Source organism: Culex pipiens, chromosome 1 (assembly GCF_016801865.2).
Source record: "Culex pipiens pallens isolate TS chromosome 1, TS_CPP_V2, whole genome shotgun sequence".
NCBI lineage: Eukaryota > Metazoa > Arthropoda > Insecta > Diptera > Culicidae > Culex > Culex pipiens.
Window position 1 is genome coordinate 88,906,494 of NC_068937.1, and position 18,017 is coordinate 88,924,510.

An 18,017-nucleotide genomic window follows, 5' to 3' on the forward strand; every position below is an offset into this window, starting at 1 on the left:
TTTCCGGGTGTTGATCATAGTCGATGTTGCTGTCGACCACTTGCTGAAACTGCTGCCAGTCAACGTTGTGGTAATCTTTCCGGGTTGGTTGCCGCTGCGGAGTAACGGATGCTCCAATCTCCACAACCACCGGATAGTGATCAGAACTCAACTCTTCAAACACCTCAGGATGAGCCACGTTCTCAGCCATATTGGTAATGAAGAAGTCGATGATTGAGTGATTCCCAGACCGAGCCACCCTCGTTGGACGATCTGGACTCACAACGTTGTAGTATCCGTTTTGCAGATCGTTGTGCAGAATCACTCCGTTCCGATTCCTCCTGCTGTTGCCCCAAACTTCATGCTTCGCGTTGAGGTCACCAGCGATGATGTACTTTGCGCTCCGCCGTGTCAGCTTCTGGATATCGCTCTTCAGTTTTGCTGCTGAACCATCTCTGGAATTCACCTGACGTGGGCAGTATGCAGCAATGAAGAGTACTGGGCCAACCGAAGTGGGAATTTCCACCCCAACGGCCTCGATGATGTCCAGCTTGAAGTGTGGCAGCCGGCGTGGCTTGAGATCACGATGAACAGTGACAAGCACACCTCCTCCTCCAGAGGTGGTCCTGTCGAGCTGCGTCGCGATCTTGTAGTTTTGCAGATAAACTTTTTCACCGGGCTTCAGATGAGTTTCCGTGATGGCAGCTACGTCGATCTCCTTCTCGCGAAGAAAATCCACCAGCTCTAAGTTCTTCCTCCTAATGGAGCAAGCGTTCCAATTCAGCAGCTTGAGGGACCTACGATCCATACTGGATGACGAACGAGGTCAGCACTTCAATCTGCTGGGTCTTGGTTTTGCATCCACGCAGTGCAGCGGACATCTGTTTGAAAATATTGAGGAGTTCGGTTGAGGTGTAAAGATCATTACCATTTTCCTCAACTGCTGGTTCTTGGGTTGGTCTTGGCTCCTGGCTGAAGCCCGGTGGTGACAGTCTCGGCTCCTGGCTGGAACCCGGCCGCGGTTGATTCATCTCAGCTCTCTTCCTGGGATCCAACGGCAACGGTGCCAAGTTCGGGACCTGGCGTCGCGGTTGAAGAGGTGGAAAGTTTTGCTCCACCAGGGCTGGAGGAGTTCTACGACGCTGAGGCTGATTCTTCGTCGATGCTTGCTGCCGAATTTTCACGAACTCAGCTCTCTTGGGGCACTTTCGGTCGGTTGACGAGTGCTCACCGTTGCAGTTGAGGCACTTAACCAGCGAATCTTGGATGCACTGGGATGTGATGTGCGCATCGGTACCACATTTGGCGCAACGACGCTTTAGGTGGCAGTTCTTACCTCCGTGCCCGAAACCCAGGCAGTTGAAGCATTGTGTGACGTCACGGTGCACTGGTCGGTATCGCTCCCACGACACGATAATGTTGAAAACCGCTCGGATTGCCTTCAGCTCAGGAAGCGTAGTCGATCCCTTAGCCAAATGCAGCAGGTAGAGCTGGTCACGGTACTTGATGTCTTTGTTGCGTCGGCTCATTTTGTGCACGGCCAACACATCCAGTTTCAAAACTTTTAGCTCGGCAGCTAATTCCTCCACTGGCATGTCGTACAGACCTCTGACGACGATTTTGTACGGCTTATCCATGGCGACATCATGGGTAAAGTACTCCGCCCCGTTTTCGGTCAAGTATTCCTTGACCAGTTGATAGTGCTGCCTGGATTGCACCAGCACCTTAAATCCGTCCTGACACAGACGAATGTTGCCTTGGACTTTCCCAGACTTGATGAGTTCAACCAGCCCCGCTCGAAAGTCGATCGTTGCTGCTGATTGCCGCACATAAAAAGGAGGCAGTTTCTCCTTTCGCTGTTTCACTTCATTCTCCTTTGCTTCCGCTACCTGGTCCTCGTCAGGCAGTCCAGCGAACTTGTTGTTCTTCAAAAGCTGCTCCTCGTGCGACGAAGAGTTCTCCTCCTCCTCATCCATCGGTACAGTACCGTCGCTTTTTTTCGTCTTTTTGCTGTTCGATGTCACTTCCAAAAGCACCTTCCTCTTGGAAATCCCCGGGTTTTTGGCCATCAGTTGAGGCCTCAACCTTCCTTTTGGAAATTCCCACTTTTTTGCCTGCTTGAGCCGCAGGTAGGGCGATATTGCCGGCGTTTTGCGCCGGGACGCGACGAGTCATGTTGAATCAGACAACCTTCTCCAACGAATGCTCGGATAACAATGATTGAGATAATTCTATAGCATTTAAACCCGGCAGAAAATTCACTAAATTCAATTCTGTCGTTTGGAAAGTGTTTCGAGAGCACAAAACTATAATACCTTGAAGAAACTGAAGCGTTTACTGACATCAACTTAAAAAATGTCGAGTTGGGTCATTATTTCGTCTATTGTGTATTGTGGGATATCGCAAAACACACTTGTGTGTGACATAGCAACATTTCTCGTCACTATGATCGTGCTATTTTGTGAGACGTCATACAAATTGTTGGAAAATGCGTTTTTTTATTTTTCAAAAATTTATGTTTACAAACATATTTTAAAAACAAATCCATCTTTTGTTTTTGAAAATATACTGATTGAAATAGACAAACTATTCATTCAAGCTTATTTTAGTTTGTTTAGGAATTCTGTGCACACTTGTGACACGTAGTACATTTCTAGAGATTTTTTTAAAGGTCCTATAAGCTATTGTGTTTCATATGTTTATAGGACCTATTAAAAAAAAAACTCTAGATTTTTTACTTTCAAAACAAACTTGTGACACTTGTTTTTCTGTTTACATTTTTATCTGTATCTATTAACTGGTGTTATAAAAATGTTGAAACTTGAAGCGTTTGTTCAACGAAAGATACGAACCGATTGCTTTAAATAGTTTGACTCCATCGTTCATAGTTTATAAAATATTTACCATCAAACTTTAAAATTGATTTTCTCGATAAGTACTAACACAACAGATGAATTTTGAACATAATATCACGAGAGCGACAAAATGTTTAAAATAGCCCAAAATTGAACTTTGCACGGAAAGGAGTTTGATCTGAAATTTAACAATCCTTATTTGTTGGCTCAAAATTGTTAAAATTCCAACTTTTTTAGTAACATTTTCCATAATTCTAGTAAAATTTACTGGTAGAAAATTGTAAAAAATAACAACACAGATTGCTATATCGCCAATTGATACTGACAGTCCAAAACTCACTGCCAACAACGAGCTTTAACAAAAAAGTGTTGTTTTTTTTTACCAAATTATTCGTACTTATTATTAAAAACATTGCTAGAATTGAAAGATCGTCATTCCGAGGCACAAACAAAGCAGAAAGACGTCGGTTCGCGAAATTGTGCGTAGATTTTTGCGTTGAGTGATCGTGCAAGTGTAATTCAATAATTTGAGTGTGAATGCACGTTCTCGTCGAGTGCTTGATGCTTTTTCATCTCTAAAAAATATTTCTAACTAGGGGAACAGCATCTAATTCCAGCGTGCCTCTAATGTTGCCATATCAGCACTTTGACATCCAATTACAGCTCATTAAAAGTGTTTTCGGCTGAAATCGAGTGATAAATAGTTCAATAAGAAGTGAGCAAGCAAGTTTCTATCAAAAGTTTTACAAAATTAGTTGTTTAAATAGTAAAAATCTGCAGATTGGATGGAGTTAGGAGCCAGTGTTTAACCTGCCAAACATACGAGAATTTCCCCTAACTGCTTGTTTTCGACAATATTGCCAATTCATTGGCGTGCTAACTTAAGCATTGCATTAATGTTAAAAGGCAAATAAATATTGCATTGACCAGAATAAACGTTGAAACTTGATGTTATACTTTCATGTTATAAAATGTCATTTTTGAAACCATATTTTTTCCTTTTAACCAGCGATGGTATAATCATCATCAAAAGAAAATCTTTGGACGTTCATCAAGAGAAAAAATCCGAAGGGAGCTTGGCCCTCCTCTCTCGCGCAAGAAAGATCGGTAAAAAGAATCTAAAAAAATCATCATCTTGATTAATCGGCGGAACATCTTTTTCACTACTACACTTGCAAGTGTAACGTCACACGTCGAAAAATTACCTGTCACATCATGTAGATGGGCAATGCTTGTAAACAAAGTGAAATATATATTTTTAAGTGGTGCTGACAAGGAAATTCACAAAAAATCATCAGCAGATTGATTTTCTTGAAGAATTTCGGGAGCGATTTTCTTTTGCGTGATTTGCCTCCTCTCTCTTTCGCGGGTGAAGAAAGTTCGCTAGCGAAATTGATTTTTTTTTGCGATTATTCCATTTCTGCTTTTAACAAATGTTGCGACCTTCTTTAAAAACAACTAATTAACACCAAATAAAAATGATAACAACCCAAGCAAGCAATCAATGGATCTAACTGTTGTTTTTGTTTCACCATTCCTTTCTCACCGCGTGAATTCTAATCATCAGAAGCAGCTGCTCCTGAGCTGCTGATAGTGACATCAATGCCCGCGACGGTGCAATATGTGTTTTGTTTGCAGGGCTAATCTTTCGCCACTCGAATGTATGTGTTTGAGTGAGGATGAAACAAGAGGAAGCATGCTCGCTCGGGAAACCTCGAGTGGACTTTCACAGATGTTTTCAATAAATTAAAAAAAAAAAAATCAATCGATGCCACTTTGCCCCGCACCTCATCACCAGGTAACGTTGAAGATATAGCTCATCGCGCGTCGGCACCCATATTGATGGTTTAAGTACAACTTCCTAGCAGTTCCACCCAGCCGTAACGTGCCTTCACTACCATTACCGTCTTCTTCGTCACATAGTGTCATCCATATTTATACGACCGTGTTGGACGCGATCTCTTTTTTGCACCCTCGTGTTTTAGCACTTGTACTACTAAGCCCGAAGAAAAGTCGTTATGAAAATATTCGCAAATTTAGCGTTTGTTGTTTAAAGGTCCTTTAAGCTATTGTGTTTCATATGTGTATAACCCTTTAAAAAAACTCTAGAAATGCAAATGCATTTTTTGTGATCACGTGAATCCCGTCGTGAAATTGTTCCAAGGCCTTCGGATAATCAAGTCTGAACTATAACTATAATCGAGCTTGCCTATATTAGATATCAGGTGATAACACATGATTTTCCCATTGAAATAAATCAATAAAGACAATATTTCTATAATCTTCTAAGGTACGGCTAATATTCACGACTTTTTTACGCTTGGTATTCTACGCGTTTAGTATACTGATAGCTTAGTTGTAGTGGCTTTTCCAGGGATTCGACCATTTTCAGCGGCGTTCCTCGCACGCGCGTTCGAGTCAACCAGCTGATCCGTCGTCGTCGGCGCCGTTCGTTGCCTGTGTTGGTATGCGATTGCTGCTGCTGATGTTGTTGCAGTTGTTGCTGTTTCTTGAGAAATCCAACACATCGCTCGGCAGTCGATTGCTGGCTGGACTGTGACGCGCAACGCGACTCAAGCCGGTAGTCTAGTGGATGCCGACGAAGCCGCAACAACCACCGAGGGAGCGCTGGCTTAAGTCTCGATCGATCAACTGCAAACGGTAGTCGATCACGCGCGGGGATCGGATCGCGGAACTTTCCGGAGGAAGCACGCGTGTCGGCGGCCAAGTGCCAACTTTGGGTCACGCGCAGTTCTTGGTCAGCAGTGTTATCTAGTGCACTTGGTCTATCGATTTGATGTGTGGTGATTAGTTTACGGCGTACTAAAACTCGGGGCAAGTGCCGCAAAGTCTGGTTGCGATCGCGGACGAATTCGCTAGCGGTTTGGTTAGCCGCAAGGTGTTATGTTTCCATTGGGAATTACTGTGGTGTTGTTGTTGGTGTTTAGTATATAGGTGGACTCTGTGGAGAGCTTTTCAAGGGAATGCAAATGAATGCCAACGACTGAGGTTGCCGCCGATAGCAAGTGGAACTAGGTCATCGCAGTTTGTGGAGCCGCTGTGATAAGAGAGTGTGTGTGGTAAGTCATCCAAGTCAAGTGTCCGTTCGGAAGTTAGTTCTTGAAGATGGACTGGCGGGCGTTGACGGCGCATCCAGACATTCCAAGCGAAGAAAAGCCATGTGGTTCGGCGTTTCGCATGGTGGAAGTGGAATGTTTTGCTTTTTATCGGCTTTGTCGTTGTTTGGAGTCCGACGCGCGAGAAAACTTGCGCTTCACGATCGCGCAGCTGATTTTCGAGAAGGGTTTTTATTTATAGACTTTTAGTGAAGAAGTGGAGCATGGTTCTATGTTTTGGACGGCTTAATTAGGGCACGAGGTTTCGAGGATAAAATTGTACAAAATATTTTGATGATTTTGATGTTAAAATCATCCGATATAAGGATTAAAAAAAAAACGATTCAAATGTCTCAAACTCTGAATAACTAAGGTTCGATTAACCTCAACCCACTAATTTTCCCTGAAACGACTTAATGTGCTCAATGAAATAACTTTTATTTGCAGATAATTTTTATTATTTCTATTCTTCCTTGTTTTGCACATGTATCAATTCCTTTAACAACTACTTTCAAACGATATCATAATATTTTTAACAAGTTTGCTTTAGAAGAACCGAACACCCAGAACTACACAGCAAAAAATCCGATGGTAAAATCGCATGCAAAAGCATGCACATGACCTTCGTCAAAATAAATACTTAATATTACACACTGCATGTACAATTTTTGCAACACACAAAAAAAAGTGGCAACCGACGGGATTCAAACTCGGCACCAACAGTAAGAACTGGCGCCTTAGCCCACTCGGCCATCAGACCGATGAAAATCTGTTAGGATAGACGCATATATGAGCTTGACATTTCGGTCAAGTAGGTTTCTCATACTGATGAGCTACATATTTCAGAGTGTAAAATCACATAAAATAGCATAAAATAATGCAATATTTATTTTACACCCAGGCCCTTTACACGCAGCTGGATTACTACTTTTTTAGCTGCACCCAAACGAAAAATATATCTCAAAATCTGCAACAGAGGATTTGCTGCAGAAAATGTAATATTTTATTACATTTTTTGCAGCAAGCCCATAGATCATTTTTGCCCGCCTGTAAACACGTCAGCGATCTGCAGTTCTCACCAACACATATAATGCTGGCGCGTCCCCGAGCAACACCCTAGAGATAACATTATGTTCGCGCTCTGTCCCTCACCATTCATCAAGCGTCCATGGCGCGGTGGTAGCGTGTCGGATCAGCAACCTAGAAGTTGATGGTTCAATCCTCGTTCAGTTAGGATTTTTTTTCTGCAATACAATCAATCTGCCGTCGGTAATGTCGATAATTGTCGGTAACGGGCAAAAATGTCATACCCCTATAGCGCAAAAAATGCATGAGGACAGTTTTCATGCAGATTCTGATATACTTTCATGCCGCCATGTATCACAATCATGCGACCGCCGGTTGGGTGTAGGCATCGGCATACGAGAGGATAAAGAGCACGATTCGGTAGTAAAATGGTACTGTGTGCGGACGGAGAGGATAAATCCCGAAATTACCGAGAGTACTTTACTCATGGGTTCATCTTCAAAAAAAGTTCATCTATAAAAAAAAAAAAATAAAGTACCGGTACCGAGACTCGAACCCAAGACCTTCGGCATATTGAATCGTGCCTTTGCCGTATGGGCCACCATGGTTCGGTGACTAAGTGGCGTTCATTTGTCCATATAAGCCACTCAATAGGATGAACTGTTCCAATGAACGAATGAACACGCGAGAGGACTATACTCTCGCAAAATAGCAATTTCCTCACGTTTCTTTTCGTGAGGACTATCCCCTCGTTCTTTAACTTTGGGTGAACGAATAGTACTACTACTCTGACAAAGTCCAGGTTTGGTTGTTGGTTGCAGTTAGTTTTACCGGAAATTGATGTTGTCTTCAGGTAAAACAAAATGTAAAAACCTTATAAAAACACAAATATCCAACAAGGGTTTAACACCCTTGTGCAAGGTTGACTGATAATAAAAATAGCGTTTCCTTATAAATATACGTGGTTCAGTCTATGTACTCTCGACATCTCAGGCATCGGTTATCAAGCGGTAATAAATGGCTTATCAGTTGACAGAAAACTTTATGTTAGTACCGTCAGCTGGGGCGAATCGGGACTACAGTCTGAATAGGGACAGCACGTTTTAAAGCACTTAAAAGCTTTAAATTTAGGAATGAATTAACACATTTTGTTGCTTTGAATCTGGTCTAACCGAAACCACTTGAAAAAAGCGAAATATTAGGCTGCAACATTGCGAAAACTGCTATCCCAATTCGCCCCATGTGTCCCAATTCGTCCCAGACGACGGTACTGCTCATTTATCAATTTTAGGTTCATTTAGTACAACAAAATACTAAAGCTTGGCAAAAAGTAAAATAATGTAGAATTCATGCTCGATTTACAGACTAAAATATTATTAAGCGTAAATTTATCTCAAGAACCATAAATTGTAGATGGTTAATACAAACAGAACTCTATTTAAAGAAAGAGTCGATTTACGCAGTCCACTTTGGGATCAAATGAAAACCTTGCCGGGTTTGGAAGAAAACCGGAGTCTTTGCTTGTTTTGATGATATCAACAGTTTTACCAAATTTAAGCTTGACCAAAAAAGGGGATTTCGAGTGCTGCGTTTGTGGTGTAATCAATAATATTTATAATAATTATTCAAATAAATATTTTCTTATGTAAAGAAAAATAAGCAAACACCGAAATTTTTACCTTCATGATTTTCCTCTCTAAAGTGCCCATGAAATATATTATCTATAGTGCGATAAGGTGGTAGCCAAGTTATTGCTGGCATCAATAAAAGTCTTTATCCTCTCGAATAAATACAACCTCTTAAATGACGCGTGAGAAAGTGTGTCAACACGACAACTGGAAGAATGAAACCATTGCTTTATTAAATAAACATTTTGGTAAAGAGTGTTTGTACTGACTCCGTGGCTCAATGGTTACAGCATCTGTTACAGAAGCAGAAGGTTCATGGATTAAATCCCGGTTGGTCTTTTTGAATTTTGGACTTAGACGTTGGACGTTATATAGGATAAGAAACGGCTTGAATAGCGTAATATTGAATATTTGACCTTTTTAAAAAGTTAGTCTCGATTCCAAAAATTCAAAAAAAAAAAATCAGAAAGTACACAGAGGCATTGATACATGTAGAAAATCATACCAATTTCATATTACAGAAAATTCATTAAATCAATTGCAAAGATGTATTTTAAAACACTCCTGAAAGTTTCATGAAGATATTTTATGATTAAACTGAGTAAAAGCAAGATGCTCAAAGCAAATTTTCATACTTTGTGAGTGTTTTTCACTAAACAGCGAGTTGATTTACGGGTGCCACGATATCTCGAGATTGGCTGAAATGTGCATGACGAAGCCCGATTTTGAAATTTTGCCTTAAAAAAATAATAAAATCAAAAACTGTTGATGTTTTATATGATAAGCGTTGAAATAGTTTTATCATATTTTGAAATAAACTTTTTGAGTCTTTCAATTACAAAAATTTTGATACCAAAACATCTATAGGTCATCGCTGAAATTTTAAAGTTATCGCAGTTTTAGTGAAAAAAGTTGATTTTTTGCCGACTTCGTCATTTTCCCGTTCTTGCGCGTGGCGCGTCGAAAAACTCAGTTTTTATTTTCAAAAAATCATATCTCCGAAACGTACGGTTCGACATCGCCAATTTTTTGATAAGTTATGTGACATTTTCCGAGGAATCCGATAAAAATACTTTCAGACATAGGCTCTTTGGTCCAGACACGGTCAAAACACCATTTTAAGTTTCCATGCAACTTTTTCAAATGGTAAGCTAGATTTTTGAAACTTCTTACTATGTTTCCCAAATAGCCAAACTAATCACCTTTCTTTTGCGTCTAAGACAGCTAAAATCGGATTAAATGACGCGGAGATATGATTTTTCGAAAAAAGAGGTTTTTGCGAAAAATGACGAAAATGGCAATTTTTCAGACCACCCTAACACGGCATAGGTCACCCTAATGGACAAACAAAAAAATACAGGTCTAATTATTTTGGCCAAGGAACCCCCAGAAAAATTTTGAGCCCGATAGGAGAACTTTTTTTCGGTTTAGGCTCTTTTCAAATGGAATTGCTGTATATATATTAATGCCCTGACAACAGATTTTAAAATAGTTTAAGAGCGTACTCATTAGGGTGCCCAGAATATGGGACTTTTTTTTTCAAAACCTCGCTCCACAAGCTGATTAATGTTCCTTGAGCTATTTTAGGACTCTGGGTCAAATATGAGCAAAATCGGTCAACATTTACCCATTGATACTCGAGGGTGAAGTTTGTATGGGAAAAATCGGCAAAATGTATGAGAAACCAAATTTTCTTACGGTTTTGTTTGCAGGGCGCGCTACTTTCATCCAAATATTCTCAAAAGTGAGATTCTTATTGAAAATTTAATGTTCTACAACTTTGTAGAACACTCCATAGCTGTAAAACTCGATCCTGAAATGTTATTAGCGAATCAAAAATGTCATTTTTGTATGAAAAACATTTTTTTCGTAGACTTCAGGCACGAGTATCTATGGGTTAATCTCAACCAATTTCACTCATTTTTTTTCATTTTTTTATTTCAGTTTTACAATAATATAACACCGCCATAATATCAATCGCTCTCTCCATTGAACTTTTGTTCCTTAAAAGGGAGCACGATTGGCATTTAAGTTTCATTAAACAAATTACAAAAAATTACCTAAGGACCCAAAAAACAGGGGGGGGTACCCTAGTACTCATATAAACATCTGAAATTTTTGACGATATTCATGTATTTAAAAAAAACTGTTGGTTAACAAAAACTTAAAAAAATATTTGTACAAGCCTAAGTGAAGTGATTCGACAGAAACGTGCACGCATCCTGGTGGCGAGTAGAAGCACTACGCGACGATGTTCGCAATGACAGCGTGCTTGGAAAAAATATTTTTTTTAGCAGTTTTTGATTTTTAATTCAGTCAAATATGTTTTAACATCGATGAAAGTTTTTGTAAACTGTGGCATAAACGAATCGAATGATGTATAAATTATAGGGGCTGAGTTAATTTTTCATGCTTATTTCCTCAAATTTACCAAAAAGCTCTTTTGAAAAATTGATTTAAATAAGATTTATTTGATTGATAATGCTCCTTATGTGTGTATTATTGATAGAACAAACTATTAGAGTCATATTACAGCACAATTACGATAATTTTCTTAAAAATGGCCAGTTATTCGAATTTTTCCAAAAAAATCAAAAAAATCACCAAAAAGCATTTTGTAGGTCAATATTTTGGTCAAACAGGAAGTAGGGTTTGTTCAAATATTACCTCCAGAGATTTTCGAGATTTCAGACCCCCCCCCTCCCCCCTGTCACGCACTTTTCCTATACCTTTAACATGGGCTGTCACAAACCCCAGACCCCCCCCCCCCCCTCCCCCTATTCATGGACGTAATTTTTGAACTAACCCAGAAAAGTAATGATTAAACTCTTTTACATTACATTTGATCATTACTTTCAACTTTTGCAACATTTAACTCAAGTTATCCAAATATCGATCATCTTTTTAGAAAAATCGTTCAAATCAAATACCAGTCACAATTAATCACTACAAATCACCACGCATTATGATCGTTAGCGAAAAAACGTCGTCGAATTCTTCAATTGCAAATCTCTTTTTACACCTAAACTTCCATCCACCCCGGGATTCAAACTGACGACCTTTGGATTGTGAGTCCAACTGCCTACCAGCGACTCCATCGAGACAGGACCCAGAGAGACGACTCCTACACCTGGACTGAGCTAACGACCTAACCTCTAGGTTAGACCGGGGCAAACATTTACTTCCCCGACCGACGGGAGGCGTGATCAGACAAATCTCGCCTCGAAAAATGCCACCGTGACCATCTGGGATCGAACACAGGCCGACTGGGTGAGAGGCAATCACGCTTACCCCTACACCACGGGTTCCGGCCTTAGGCTATTGCATGGTTCAGAAATAGAATCTAATAAGAAGCCCTGTTCGAATTTCGTTGGAAACTCTTTTTTGTGTAAGAGAATCCTATTCTAACATCCTTGGGAGGAAGTTCTGTTACAGTTGTCCAAAGATTTGGTGACCCCTTATATTATGGTTTCTCCTGATATCTGATGTTTTGAATCGTAACTTCTTTCAGACTTTTCAATTATTTTATCAACCAGTACAATGAGTGAGAAACGCGCCCAAATTTGATTACAGATTTGCTCTCGAAAACATCGTTTCAAACGATAATGAGCTGATTTATACTCTTTATCAACCAACCTGGTGACGTACTCTGATAGGTGTAAATAATCAACCAACCGGCTTACCTTGCGAGAAGTCAGCGACATCTCTCGAAATTTTGATACGCAATTGATTGAACGGGGTTCTCTCTCGCCATTATCTATATCTGAGGTTTCAAACTCTACACTGTGACAGAAAAGCAATTAGTAACGCTTCGTGTATTTCACCGGCTCGAAAAAACATCGTAATTTAGTTATATCATTATTATTCTAACTACGGCTCGATTTCTGATTATAATTTTTCTCTCTCTCTCTCTCTCTCTCTCTCTCTCATCGCTAGGAAAAATCCCTCGGCATGGAGGTTTTCTGCATCGTTTAGTTGTGTTTAGTGTTTGTAGTCGTTTGTGTTGTACTAAAAGCTGATCTGTGTGCAGTGCTGGATAAGGCATCTCATCGTTCTGTGATCAGACAAGTACGAGTGCGTGGGATCAACGGGCGCGTGTGAAAAAAGTCCCCGAATTGATGAGTTGAGCCACGTGACTTGGCGGCAAAATGTTCAACGGAAAAAAGGCCAGCGATATGGACCTGCTGAAGGTCCCAACCAAAATAATCCCTACGAAGCAGAGCAGCCTGCACGGGCCCCGGGAACAGGCCCTGTCGGACGATGAAGAAGGCGGCCTGGGATATACTCACACTTTGGTAAGTGACGATGAACTTGATCTGGGATGCTGGTGGATGGTGTCATTTTTGCCGTGAGATTGAACCAATTAGCACCTGGCGCGGTTTGGCAAACAAGAAAATTGGGTTTGAGTGTTGAAAACAACCTTTTATCTAAGGCGGTACCTGCCGGTCGGCAGTGGTTAAGGTTAACAATTGGTCAATTTGCGTGTGATAGCTGACGTGCACTTGCCAAATATTTGTATCACTGGTTTTCAATTCAGTGTATCAGTAGCTGAGTTACTAAAATTTACACCTAGGTCATAATCAGTAGTAACAACAACGACCATATCTAATGAAATCGATCCGTGTGGCCTGACAAGATACCGTGACTTTTATTTACATAATTTGTGAGGTACATTTGATCATTCCTTACTAATGTTTGATATGAAAAATCACGGAATTTCTGACAATTATCTCTTATTTCCTTAGAATTCAGTTTTGTTCTGAGGTTCGTCTGAACTCCAGTATCAACCAGTTCCGTTGTAAATGTTTTTAATCAGCTGACTAAAATCCACCAAAAACCAGTTAAAACTGTACCTTTCCCACATTTCATCATCCCGCATCCTTTCGTGACCTTAATTAAGGCGGGTTCTACGCCGGTGAGTCGCGTGCACTTCCAGCGAGTTGTTGCAACACAAAAATCTCACCAAACCGGACTCTGGGGATGATCATCGAGGGTATCGTGTGTTTACGCGTATAAATTTGCCTTGTTTTGCAGACGTCATCGTGGGGAAGTTGAAGCTGAGGGTGGGGGAGAATCGCCAGCACGTGATGTCTGGGATTTAAAGCCGTTGTTGTTTTTAACCGATCGTGAAAGTCGCGTGGATAAATACTACATGCATATTGATGAGGTCGAGGGGTGTTTTATCGTTTCGGGAAATTCGGTGCTTTTTAATTTGAATTTACTACAGATTTGACACTGAAATGATGTCTCTTTCTAGCATCAAATGTAGCAGAAGAAGATTGAATTCTTTTTAAATAGAAACTTCAAATCCACCAAAAAATAAATTTCGTGAAATCCTTTATCACTCTGGCACATCAACCTTGCGCAACCTTTTGAATATAACCTATTTTGAATGCAAATCACGAACTAGGTAATGTTGTACACCCTTTTCGATTTGGTACCTTGGTATATTTGCAAGCTGATGATGTGGTGTTGTGCGAATTTTTAATTTCGTAGCCAGTCGTTATGCTGTTGGTGGTCACAGGATTGACGTGTTTGATTACAGGTGTTGAATGATGTCACTTGTCTAACTGTATTTCAAGCAAATTGGATTTTCAGATAGTTGATATCTAGATTAAATTTTCAAAACAACCTATCCCTCATGGGTTTTCTATGCAGATAGGACCTTTTGAAAATTTAATCTAGATATAACCATGTATCATTTTTAAGAGTAAGATAGATTAATATTATTAGATTTTTTTTCCAAAGGTAAACTACGTGTTATCTGTCCTGGCGATACAACAACGCTTCCTTGATTTACAGTATGTAAAAAAAATATTTACACCCCTTGGGCACTATGTAACCTACTAGGTTTTGTTCAGAAACTCATGCCGAACATTTTGCTACAAAAAGCTCATGAAAAGATGTTTTCTATAAAAAGTTATATTACAAATACTATTACAAACATAAAAAAGGTGCAAAAAAAGTTTGTACACCTTTCGAAAAATTAACATAAATAATAATAATAATGTTATTTGTTGACAAATCACCATAAATCCAGTCTCCCAACTCCAAATAGGCATCCTTGACTGATTAAAAAAATAATTTGGATTGAATATAAAGTTTACTAATTACTTAGTATAAAAGTTTATATAACTCTGGAAATTCTATATAAAACTTATCTAAACTTAATTTTGCAAACTATATATATTACCATAAAATTGCTATTTAAGCATCTGGAGTGGGTATAACCGTTTTGGGGGTCTTTGTATCGCTAGAATAGATTTTTCGTTGGAATTTCGTACCAACCCGGAATTACGTCGTCGGAAAATCCGCCGGCATCTGAACCGGTCCACAATTTACAAGTCAATCTATGTGGCATCAGAAAGGGCATAAAATTTCCGATCTTTTGATACCCATACATCCAGGTTTTCTATAAAACCCATTTGATCAATGTGAAATTGCTGTAACTTATAGAAAATTAAATGTTTGGATGAATAAGAAACATTTTGCTTAAGATTTCTTCAAAATGTTGAAAGGGGGATCAAGTTACCCCTAACATTTTTAAAATGCCGGTTTAAAATATTTTTTTAATACGCTTGGCATGATTCGAAGAGTTCATCTGATGAAATACCCTTATTAGCCAAACATAGATGAATGTTTAAGCTTTCAATTCATACAAAAAGTGTATAGTTTTGTGAGAAATTGACAGAGTTATGTGCGATACAAAAAAGGGGATCATGTCTCCCCACTCTCCCCTACACTATTTTTGTAAATCTGTGTCTGTTTAATCCGAAAACAATCAAAAATATTCAAATATCGTACAGTAACAAGGCTATAAAAGTTGCCCCATGTGTTCCAATTCACCACAGATGAAAGTACATAAGGAAAAAACATGTTTTAAAGATACTTTATGAGGCACTCAATATATGTTTAAGTAAATTAATTGATTTTGTTTAATTTATACATCCAATCAATATGGATGGAATATGGATACGACATGTGACTAGGAATCACAAATACTTCATAAATCAACGGCTTATAGGAGTCGTGAATAGATCGAATTGCTATACTCTGACTCTTTTGTAAATCGCCGAAAGCTAGACTATATTTTTTGCTACTGCTTGCCGCCTACAATTAGATTGAATATACAGGAATGTGTTGTCCACAAAAATCATAAAAAGATAAGAGCTGATAAGAAAATTTAAACGTATTTTGCCAATTAATGGTGTGTGTGCACGGTGATGCTCTACATAGAATTAGTACTCATCAAACATCTTTAAAAAATCAAATTGCTGCATCTTTTTAATATCGTTTCTTCATTTGAGCACTCAAAATTAGCATTCAAGGTTCGCAACTATGATAAGCTCTCCTGAAACACTCATAAGGAAAACGGATTTGAATGTAAAAATAAACTCGAATAGTTTAATAACGATAGAAAAGATTCAACCTACGAACTTGAAACTTTCTGACTTTCCAAAATTTTTAAAAAAATGGGCATTTTACAGTTGGAAGTAGCTTTCTGTGCAATTTAGGAAGTGCGTCACCAAATCACACAAAATATATGTTAAACAGTTTAAAAGTCAGAACTTTGCCCGAAATTCGTTAACACTAGTTTTGTTTATTATCTATTCGTATTACACATTAAACCGAATCCGAAGCACAAATGAAAGTATTTGTATTTTACATTGAATTTGTTGTACTGAGAATGCCTTTTAATATGGAGATTATTTTTAAATATGTTTCAAAATCACATAATCTTTATCATTTAGGTACAAACTTATTTTACCTACTTCTAGTAGAATTTTTCTCAAAGAATTCGAAAATGCATTCTGTTTTCTGATTCAAAATCATATTCAATGAAAAATCTTGACACTTTGAGAATAATAAAATAATACTATTCATCAAAATTTTCTTATTTATAGTTAACGTGAAGACATCCATCATTGCCATGATTTTTCATTCAAAGATATAAATTATGCGTCGCTTTCAACATTTTGACAAAATTCTTTCAACAAGTTTTTCAGAATAGTAACCTACATGTGTTGATTACCTCATTTCTAGTGAGGTTTTTTTTTTTTTTTGTAAAGTTATGGAAATCGTCATTAATATTGCCAACTAGGAGGTCAATGATTGTACCACAAAATTATATATATTTTTAAGCACATTTGATTTAGATCAAAAATTCTTTCAGTGGCTTCAAGAACTCAACAACCGGCACATGCTGATTCCTTTTGGTGCAGAAATTCGTTGAATTGAATTTAATACAGAATATTTTATAGTGATGATCAATTTTATTCAAAAATGATCAACGGCTTCACTAACTAATTTTTTTAACTTGTCTACATTTTATGAAAAACTTCCTCAAGTAGTACTTCGAACACTTCTCTACCACGGTCAGTATGATTCCGTACCATTCCGTTTTTAATTTGTACTTTTCATTTTGCGAAAAAATCTCAAATCTATCAAAGTCCCTCGTTTTACGGTACCTTATAAGACAATAATCTCGACAAAACCCTCTTTTTCAAACTGTGATATCTCTGGAACCGCAAGCTGTACAAAGTCGAACCAGGACTGATTTTTAAGAAAATTGACTGATGGCGACTCTGATTTTTAACATTCCAACGCCCAAGGCTCCAAAAAAGTTACTTCAACTCGCTGGTTCTCGGGCATAACTCACCCAATCAAGACGATTCTTTTTTCCAGTGATTTGTTAGGATGTCTAGATGATCCTAGAACATTGCAGAGCTCAATTTGATCAAATCTGTAATTTTTGTGATCAAAAACATCGTTCCAAGTTTTTTTTCGCGTGTAAAAAAAAATCCCCGAAAATTCCGCGGAGGCAGTCTTTTTGAAAAAGTTGGAACGGTGTTTTTGGTCGCAAAAATTCCAGATTTGTTCAAATCAAGTTCTGCAAAATTTTAGGATCATCTAAACATTCTTACAAATCCCTGGAAACAAAAATCGTCCCGATTGGTTGAGTTATGCCCGAGAACCAGCGAGTTGAAGTTACCGTTCCAACTTTTTTGGGAGGCTTGGGCGTCCGTGTAAGTTGGACATGCGTTCGGCGTTCCAGTGTTAAGAAAAATGTCAATTTAACCTCTTCCAGGATACATGTGACCGGTTCAGGCCAGATAGCACATGAGGGCTTTATAAAACTTTTCAGCATTGTTATTTTAAGTGATGGCAAGTAGATAATTAGGGTACACGAAGAAAAAAGAGTTCTCAAAATCGTGAACATACGTTCATGAAAATGGGAACCATGAACAAAGTGTCCAAATTGCATGGTACCGTCATCAGGGGTGACATTTTTAAAACGTTCCATGGGATTTGAACACTTTGTTCGTGGTTCTCATTTCCATGAACGCAAGTTGGGAACTATTTTTTCTCCGTGTACAGAATAACAAAAATGTCAGTAAAAATTTTGAAAACAA

At 38.7% G+C, this 18,017-nt stretch overlaps 1 protein-coding gene across 3 annotated transcripts in view; it reads left to right on the top strand.

Annotated features, from left to right (window-relative positions):
* LOC120427887 (chloride channel protein 2) overlaps positions 1 to 18,017 on the top strand; it is a 71,755-nt gene that overhangs the window by 15,214 nt on the left and 38,524 nt on the right. The window contains exons 1-2 of one of the 3 annotated variants that reach the window (XR_005606992.2): positions 5,378 to 5,914; positions 12,541 to 12,899. The gene's annotated coding sequence lies outside the window, so the exon portion shown is untranslated. Of the gene's footprint in view, positions 1 to 5,377; positions 5,915 to 12,540; positions 12,900 to 18,017 lie in introns of those variants that run through there. The other 2 variants (XR_005606993.2, XR_005606996.2) reach the window with 2 other exon arrangements.